We start from the raw sequence: 9,478 nt of genomic DNA on the forward strand, positions 1-9,478 counted from the left end.
AGAGAGACTACAATTCGTAAGAGTGAGCTCCACTAGCCCCTCCCTTTCCAACATGGCCGTAAGGGAGCGTCCTGCGCGGCACGCTGGGAGTTGTAGGCACCCGGGGAGGTCTGGGTGGTAGTTTGAACATTCCACTTCCAGGGGACGCTCCTGTGTAGAATTTGTTTATTTCCTTACTGCTTTATATTGCATGAAATGACTATTTTCGGGTGTAATATTTTAATTACTTTAATTTTTTTGCTATATATATTTAATATTTTTTTATTTTAAGATTTAAATTTTTTTAAAAGATCTTTTATTTTTATTTTTTTTAAAGATTTTTTTTATTTATTTGACAGAGATAGAGACAGCCAGCGAGAGGGGGAACACAAGCAGGGGGAGAGGGAGAGGAAGAAGCAGGCTCATAGCAGAAGAGCCTGATGTGGGGCTCGATCCCAGATGGCCGGGATCACGCCCTGAGCCGAAGGCAGACGCTTAACTGCTGTGCCACCCAGGCGCCCCGATCTTTTTTTTTTTTAAAGATTTTATTTATTTGACAGAGAGAGAGAGACAGCCAGCGAGAGAGGAACACAAGCAGGGGGCGTGGGAGAGGAAGAAGCAGTCTCCCAGCAGAGGAGCCTGATGCGGGGGTCGATCCCAGGACTCTGGGATCACGCCCTGAGCGGAAGGCAGACGCTTAACGACTGAGCCACCCAGGCGCCCCAAGATTTAATTTTTTAAGTAATTTTGATACCCAAGATAGGGTTTGAAGTCACAACCCCCAGATCAAGAGTCTCATGCTCCACCCAGGAGCCAGTGAGGCTCTGGGACCCTAGTGCATTTTTTAAGTTATTTTCTTGGTGGTTGCTCTGGGGCTTAACGCATACATCTTAATTTAGAATGTACTTCAGATTTACACTGCTTGAATTTTAATAAGATTTAGAAATGTTACTCCTATAGAATTCACTTCCTCTTCCCCCTTTTGTCTCATTATTGTTATTGTGCTATTATTGTTATATGTATTGCATCTATATATGTTACAAACCTAACAATACAATGTTACAATTGTTACTTAAAATTGTAGGGTTGTTAAAGAATCTGAGAAAATAAAGGAAAGTAAGTATGTGTTTATAGAGTTTATTATATTAATTTTTTCCATTTGCATTTCTGGTTCTCTTTACACGTTTTTGTGGATTAGAGTTACTACCTGGTGTCATTTCCTTATTCCCATACTTTGCTCACCTCCTTTGTACTATTGTCAAATATATTGTTTTTCTACATGTTATGGGCCCCATGACACAATTAATAGATATTTTCATACAATGGCTTTTTAAATCAGTTAAGAGACCAAAAAATGCATTTGTGTTGCCTTTTATAATCACAGAATTATTTTTGTCTGTGGTCTGTCATTTTTCGCGAGTGTTAGAATTACTATCTAGGGTCTTTTCGCATTTGAAGAAGTCGAGAGCCAAACATGGGCAGGAAATGAGTTAGTCGGTGCCTTCTTGGGACATTTAGGTCTTGAAAAATCGGAAAATTGGTGGGAGAGGAGGATGAGGGATGAAGTGTAGTCAGGGGACCAGGCCTCCCTCCTCCCCGGCTCTGGCCCTTTCCCTGCTCAGGACAACAGTCAATAGACGACTCCATCCGAACGACGCTGCCACGAGTGTGCACCAGGTGGCAGCAGAGCTCTTGCCTTGGTTGCCGGACCGAGGAGCCTGGAAGCTGATGTGGGTGGGGCAGGCACAAGTTCATAACCCATAGATAATTCCCGGGCGCTTCGTCTCTTTGGGCCTGAGTTTCCCCATCCGTCAGATGAGGCTAATAATAGTCCACAGTTCCTGGGGTTATGAGATTTAAATACGCATAATATTTGGACTGGGGAGGCAGGGGCCCTAGCCCTGGAGCTGTGCTGTTCCAGCGTGCTTGAACAGCCCGCGCTGGGCCTCAGTTTCCCCAGGCTGCAGGCAGGGAGTGGGAGAGTAGAAAGAGGTACCGCAAAATGAGAGCAGGCTGGCGGCACAAATCAAGTGCTGGGAGGGCCTCAGATGGGCCAGAGGAGGGGGAGCCAGGAGGGTAGGTGAGGAGAAGGGAAAGGAGAGCTCTAGGGAGAGGGAAGGAAGGGCCCCAGGCTCAGCCCCAGCCTTGGAGCCAGGCGCTTCTATCTCCAAGGCCTGGGTCAGGGTGACCCCCGCAGCTGGAGCGGAAGGAGGAACCCCGGGGGCGAGAGGGGGGTGTGTGTTGTCTAAAGTCTGTTAAGCTTTTTTTCCCCCTTTCTGGCTCTGCTTGGTGAGTGCTGCCGTGGCCCCTGCCTCTCCCCTGACCCTGCCTCCCACCCCCTCCCTCCCAGATGCCCAGCTCCTGGCTGCCCCTGCCCAGCCTCAGTGTAGCAGGGAGCCCAGCTGGTCAGCTGGTCCGGGCTAGGCGTCCCTTCGCCTCTGTCACTCACTACCATTCAATTAGCCCCAGCTGAGTTCCTGGTTGGCAAGGCCGCCCCTGGGCTCCCCAGCTTCCCAGTGTTTCTTCTTCCGCTGGACCTTGAAGGCGCCCTTTCTTAATCCAGGCTCCTGGGCCACACCTGGCCTCACCCCAGCCTGGAACAGCACCCTGGCGGTCACTGCCTGAGCTGCCCCGCCTTCCCCATCTGGGCTACCAGCACCTCCATCTTTCCAGGGCTCCACGCACTGGCCCAAGACTCTGCTCCCGTCCCTTTGTCCTGCAAACGCCACTCACTCCCCTGGACTCCAGATGCCACAAGACCCTAGCCCTGGCCTCCTGCCCCTCCTCTCCTGCCCCTCATCATTCATTCATTCATTCATTCATTTGAGTACCTCCGTGTGCCAGGCACTGGGGACACAGCAGTGACCAGGACAACCAAGAGCTCCAGTCCTGCGAGAGCTGACACACTACTGGGAGAAACGGACAAAAACAAGAGAAATAAGAACAGGTACCACCGCAGAATGTGAGAAAAAGAAGCAGGAAGGGGGGAGGTCTCTGTAGGCTCCGTGCAACTATTGCCCCCCATCCCCAGCCAGGGACCAGACCCCATTTCCCTTTCCTCAGCCTCATGGGAGAAGCATCCTAGGGCATTGTGAGTAGGGGAAGCCAGCCATGCTGGAGGCTCTTCTTTCCCCATCAGTGGACCCTCCTGAGCCTGTTTCCCCACCCTGTACGGTGAGGGGGCGGGGAGGCAGGCTCACAGTCCACGCCTCTGGGGTGGGTGCAGGGATTAAATGGATTGCTCTGTGTGCAAAGCCATGGCGCACTGGTGAGCCCTTGATGTGTTTGCTCTTCTCGTGATCAATATGATTGCTTTGGTTCACAGTCAACTTCCGAACAGCAGCTCTCCTTATTCCTATTTCCTCTCCCATCCCATGTGCTTGCCTACGTTCCCTTTTTTGATTAAACACTCACCTTTCAACACTATTAACAAATACAAAGTTCAACAGGCATGAAAAGGTAAATGACAGCTATCTCCCTCTTTTGCCTACCATGGCTCCCCAGTGGCCACCACGGGAACAAGTTATATAATGACGTTTATGTTTCCCTGCAAAGGGTGTCCGCATCCTCATCATCTCTTTCTACACAAAGCAAAGCTTCCTGCCTGCCTGGGCAGGTGTGCACCTTGCTGTTTCCTTCGCCAAGTATCCCGGAGGTCTTCCCACATTGTCAGCATTGTACCGCCTCATTCTTTTGCACAGCTGCATAACGTTCAGTGCTGAGAATGGCCAGAGTTTATACAGCAAATGCCCTGTGGCTGGGCGTTTAGGTCGTTTGCAGCTGGCTGCTGGTACAAAGAGTGCCTTCATGAACGCATAGCCCTGTATAGTAGGCATCACTCCTGGCAGCTTCATTTGTTGGAAGGAAACTTGCTGGGTCCCAGGGCATTTTCTTTAGCTCCCTCCTGATTCCCTCCATAGGGCTGGGTCATTTCCATCCCTGACGGCAGCAATGAGAATCCGTGCAGAAGACCCTGAAGTCTTCACACTTTTCATCTCTGTCAGTCTAACAGGTGGGAACCAGCCCCTTGTTATTCCTCCCCGCCCCCCCTTTTCAACTTTTTTTTAAAGCTTTTATTTATTTTTATTTGAGAGAAAGAGAGCATGTGTGCTCACAGAAGCAGGGAGAGACAGAGGGAGAGGGAGAAGGAGAGAGAGAAGCAGACTCCCCGCTGAGCAGGGAGCTTGATGAGGGGCTGGATCCCAGGACCTCCAGGATCATGACCTGAGCTGAAGGCATCTGCTTGACCTACTGAGCTACCCAGGTGCCCCCCTTTTCACCTGTCTTAAGTGTAATTGGAGTAGACGAAATTGCACATATGTTAAGTACATGCTTTGCGCAGTTTTGACAAGTTTGTAAATCTATGAAACCATGACCACAGTCAAGACGATAAACATGGATTATCACCCCCAACAGTGTCCTGAAGCCCTTCACAGCGCCCCCTTCTCTGCACTTTTCATTTCCAGGCAATCTGATCCGCTTTCTGTCACTGAGAACAGTTTGCATGTTCCAGAATGTTAATATGTAAGCTTCGTGCTTGGCTTCTTTCACTCAGCGTGATGGTTCTGAGATTGTTCCAAGTTGTTGCATGTATCATTAGTTTGTTACCACTTTTTCTTTTTCTTTTAGAGAGAGAGAGTGTGCATGCGCCCTGGGCATGCGGGAGGGGGGGAGGGGACAGAGGGAGAGAGAGAATCTCAAGCAGACTCCACGCTCAGCACCAGCCTGATGCAGGGCGCACTCTCAGGACCCTGAGATCAAAAGTTGGATGCTTAACCAACTGAGCCACCCAGGCCCCCTGCCCCCACTTTTATTTATTTATTTTTTTTACCAAGTTGTATTGCACTGTATGGCTGGACCACAGGTTGCTCATCTATTCACCTGGATGAACATCTGAGTTGTTTTCAGTTTAGAACGATTACAAATAGGGCTGCCATGAATATGCATTTACAAGCCTTTGTATAGAGGTATGCTTTAATTTCTCTAAATACATAGGAGGAAAAAGGCTGGGTCCTACGGTAAGGGTGGGTTTAGCTTTAAGAAACTGCTGGACTGTTCACTACAGTGATGGCAGCATTTTGCGTGGCCACCAGCAGCACAGCGTGAACGCTCATTATTGGCTGTCTTTGCTTTTGCCCATCCTGCGGGGTGGAAAGGGCTATCTCGCACGGGTTTAGATCTGCATGTACCTCAGGCTAATGACTTTGTGCATCTTTTCATGTGCTTGTTGGCCATTCATATATCCTCTTCGGTGAAATGTCTCCTCATATCTGTTGTCCATATTATTATTTTTAAAAAGATTTATTTATTTATTTTAGAGAGAGGGAGAGTTCAGGGGATAAGGGCAGAGGGAAACGGAGAGAGAATCCCAAGCAGGCTCTACACTCAGCACCAGCCCCACATGGGGCTTGATCCCATGACCCTGAGATCACAACCTGAGCCTAAACCAAGATTTGGACACTTAATCGACTGCACCACGCAGGTGCCCCTGTTGTCCATATTCTAATTGAGTTGTCTTGTATTATTGAATTTTAAGGGTTATTTAGAGATTCGGGATATAGGTATTTTGTTTATTTAACATACACATTGTAAGTATTTTCTTCTGATCTGTATCTTGCCTTTCTGTTTTCTCAGTGATATCGTGGAAGAGCAGAACTTTTTTATTTTGATTAAGTCTAATTTATCTTTTTTTTTCCAGGTAAAAAAAAACATTGCCTGCCCAAAGTTTGCTAAGATTTCTTCCTATGTTGTTGTTGTTGTTGTTGTTTTTCCTAGAAGTCTTATAGTTTTAGTTTTACATTCAGATCCATTATCCATTTTGAGTTAATTTTGTATATGGTGTGAGGTAAGGGTCAATGTTATTTTCTGCATGATGTCCAGTTGTTCTAACACCATTTGTTGAAAGGAACTTCCTTTCCTCCATTTAATTGCCTTAGTATCTGTGTTAAAAATCAACTGGCTAGGGGTGCCTGGGTGGCTCAGTTGGTTAAGTGTCTGCCTTTGGCTTGGGTCATGATCCCAGGGTCCTGGGATCTAGTCCTGCATCCAGCTCCTTGCTCAGCAGGGAGCCTGCTTCTCCCTCTGCCTGCCACTCCTCCTGTTTGTGTTCTCTCTCTCTGATAAATAAACAAACAAACAAACAAATAAATAAAATCTTTGTAAAAAATTAGTTTGGTTATTCTTAGGTCCTTTGTAATTCTATATAAATTTTAAAATCAGTGCCAGTTTCTGGAAAAAAAAATCCTGCTGAATCAGAGATCAGTTTGGGAAGAACTGACATCTTAACAACACCGAGTCTGCCAATCTATGAACACGGTATATTTTTCAATTTATTTAGGTCTTCATGAATTTTGCTCAGTAATATCTGTAGTTTTTAGTGCAGAGGTCTTAGACTTCTCTTGATAGATTTACCCCTAGATATTTAATTTGTTTCGGTGCTGCTGCAAGTGGGATTTTTAAAAAATTTTCATTTTCTAATTGTTTGCTATTATATAAGAATTTATAATATATAAGAATTCAATTGAATTTTGCTTATTAACTTTTTAACCTGTGAACTTGCTGAATAAATTTATTAGTTCTAGTAGTTATCATAGATTCCCTTGGATTTTTTACATTATAAATAATCATATCATCTGCAAATAGGAAGAGTTTTACTTCCTCCTTTCCAATCTTTATACCTTTTGTTTATTTTTCTAGCCTCATTGTAATGACTATGGCCTCCAGAGGGATGCTGAATAGAAGTGGTGAAAATGGGCATCCTGGTCTTCTTTCTAATCTCAGCAGGAAACAATTCAGTCTTTCGCATTAAGTAAAATATTACCTTTAGCTTTTTTTGTAGATGCTTCTTATCAGTTTGAGGACATTTCCATTTACACCTTTGCTAAAAGTTTTTATGACTAGGTGTTGAATTTGGTCAAATCTTTTCCGTATCCATTGAAATGATCATATGGTCTCGCTGTGCTTTAAATGTGCATTTCTCCTAATATGAGTGAGGCTGAGCATCTTTTTCTGTTTTTTTGTGTTTTTTTTAAAGATTTATTTATGTATTTTAGAGAGAGAGAGTGTGTGGGGCAGGGGGATGCGAGCAGGGGCAGTGGCAGAGGGAGAGAGGATGCAAGCAGATTCCCACACTGCGCGTGCAGACTGACACAGGGCTCCATCTCACAACCTTGAGATCATGACCTGAGCAGAAACCAAGAGTCGGATGCTTAACCAACTGTGCCACCCAGGCACTCCTCTTTTTCTGGGTTTAAGAGCCATTTGTGTTTTCATTTTCTGTGACTTCTGGGTTCATATCCTGCCAAGTTATTGGCATTTTCTCATTGTTTTCTAGGAGATGCTTGTATAATGAAGATATTTTATCCACCGTATGAGGTCCCATTTGTTTTCAGTTTCATTTGTTTATTCTTTGACTGTATTTATGAGCTTTTTGCCAGCAGAAAATTTGGGATGTTTACATCACTAATGTTTCCAATTTGTTCTTTTTTTTTTTTTTAAGATTTATGTATTTATTTGAAAGAGAGAGAGAAGGGGGGAGGGGCAGAGAGAAGAGGAGAGACAATCTCCAGTAGACTCCACGCGGAGTGTGGAGCTTAATGTGGGGCTCGATCCCACGACCCCGAGATCATGACCTGAACTGAAACCGAGGGTCCGATGCTCAACCACTCAGCCACCAGGTGCCCCTCCAGTTTGTTCTTGAGCCAGTTTTCTGGGCTCTGCCTCCCTGAAACTTCCTGATGGAGCCTTCACATCCCCCTCTCTGGAGCTGAGGGTGTCCCCTTTGTCCTTACCCTGTTCCCTTCCTACTCGTTCTCAAAATGCCACAGTGACGATCACACTGGAGTTGTCAAGGGCCTAGAAACTCACTGTCCTTCCTGGAGGGTTGGAGCCTCCGACTCAGGGCCAGGGTAGGGAGTCCTGTCTGCATTCCTCTCTGCTGAAGCCACCCAGGAAGTAAAAGAAAAATACTGCAGCTAAGTCCCTGTGCAGCACTTCCTGCCCGTAGCCCTCCGTGGCTCCCGCTGCACCGAGGTTACACTCTTACCCCTCCCTCCACCCACAAGGCCCCACGGATGCTTCCAAGCAAGTCTCAGAGCATTATGTCCCTAACACCCTGCCCTTCTCAAACCTGGTCCGGTCTCCCAGCCTTTGCTTGGGCTGTTCCCTCTGCGGGAACTCCCCACACCTCCAGATCACTCTTTGGCTAATCCCACTTTGTCCTTGGATTTCAGTATCAAAGTCATTTCCTCCAGAAAGCCCTCCCAGATTCAGGGCCTCTCCTAGCACCCTGAGGACCACTGAGATAATTATTTTTTTTTTAAGTGTATTTATTTATTTAAGTAATCTCTACACCCAGTGTGGGACTCGAACTCACGACCTGGAGATCGGGAATTGCATGCTCTTCCCGCTGAGCCAGCCAAGCGCCCCTGGATATAGCTTAATATCATCTCTCCCACTAGACTGTCAGCTCCACCAGGCAGAGACTGAGTCAACTCTGGGAGGTCCCCGATAAGTGTCTGTGGGTCAACAAAATACATACACACCAAAGCCATTTTTGTGCCAGGACATGTGATGGGATTACGAGATGGAAGAGTCCTCTAAAATCTATTCCCCAAACTCTACTTTCTGGGGTAAGGACACTGGGCCAGGTCTCACCGGGATGCTGCCCTAGCCTCCTGCCTCCTCCACTCACGACAACTTCAGGAGCGTTAAAAAAATGACCAGACCTGACCCCTGTTCACCACTCTACTCCCCCAGTCCCTGACCTCTTACCTCTTCTTACCCCCTTCTTGCCTCCTCTCTGCTCAAAGTGCTGACCTCATTCCACCTCAGGGCCTTTGCACTTGAGCTGCCCTCCACCAGGAGTGCTCTTTCCTTGTCCTGCTTCAGATCCCGGCTCAATTAATCATGACCTCTGCACAGAGGTCCCCCCACTGCCACACCTACCACCCCCAGCCCCAGTCTGTGCCATCACCCTGCTTTTTCTTGTCATCCATAAGTAGTAATTGTTTCCCTGACAGACCAGAAGGTGAGGTGAGCCTGAAGGCAGGCCTGGTCCGCCTGGTTTGAGCTCTTCCTGGGGCTGGGCATAGGGCATGGTGCACAGAAGGGGACCATTATTTGTCCTAGGGTCTCCTGGGAGAAATACCCTGAAGAACTTGACCTTTGTCTGGGGCAACTTTCCTGCCTCCTTCCTGGGTAGATCCAGCCCAGTTCCCTTCTCTGGGTGCAAAATTAGTTCTGCTTGATACCCAGCCCAGATGTGCCTCAGATGGGTAAACTGAGGCCCAAGGAGCTAGGCCATTGCCAGGGGTCCCTAGTGAGTGAGCAGTTTGGAGCCTGCTGAGAACCCCTCTGTGACTGGGACCCTTCTCTGTGCTGTCGTTTCTCCTCCCTTTAGGTCCAGGGTTTCCAGCACTCTGTCCAAGGAGGACCACTGCTGTGGAGGCTTCTGGAAATTTCTGCCCCTCCGCGGCCAGGCCCTCTCCCCTCCCCGTTC

This window comes from Ursus maritimus, unplaced genomic scaffold (assembly GCF_017311325.1).
Source record: "Ursus maritimus isolate PB19 unplaced genomic scaffold, ASM1731132v1 scaffold_14, whole genome shotgun sequence".
Classification (NCBI taxonomy): Eukaryota; Metazoa; Chordata; class Mammalia; order Carnivora; family Ursidae; genus Ursus; species Ursus maritimus.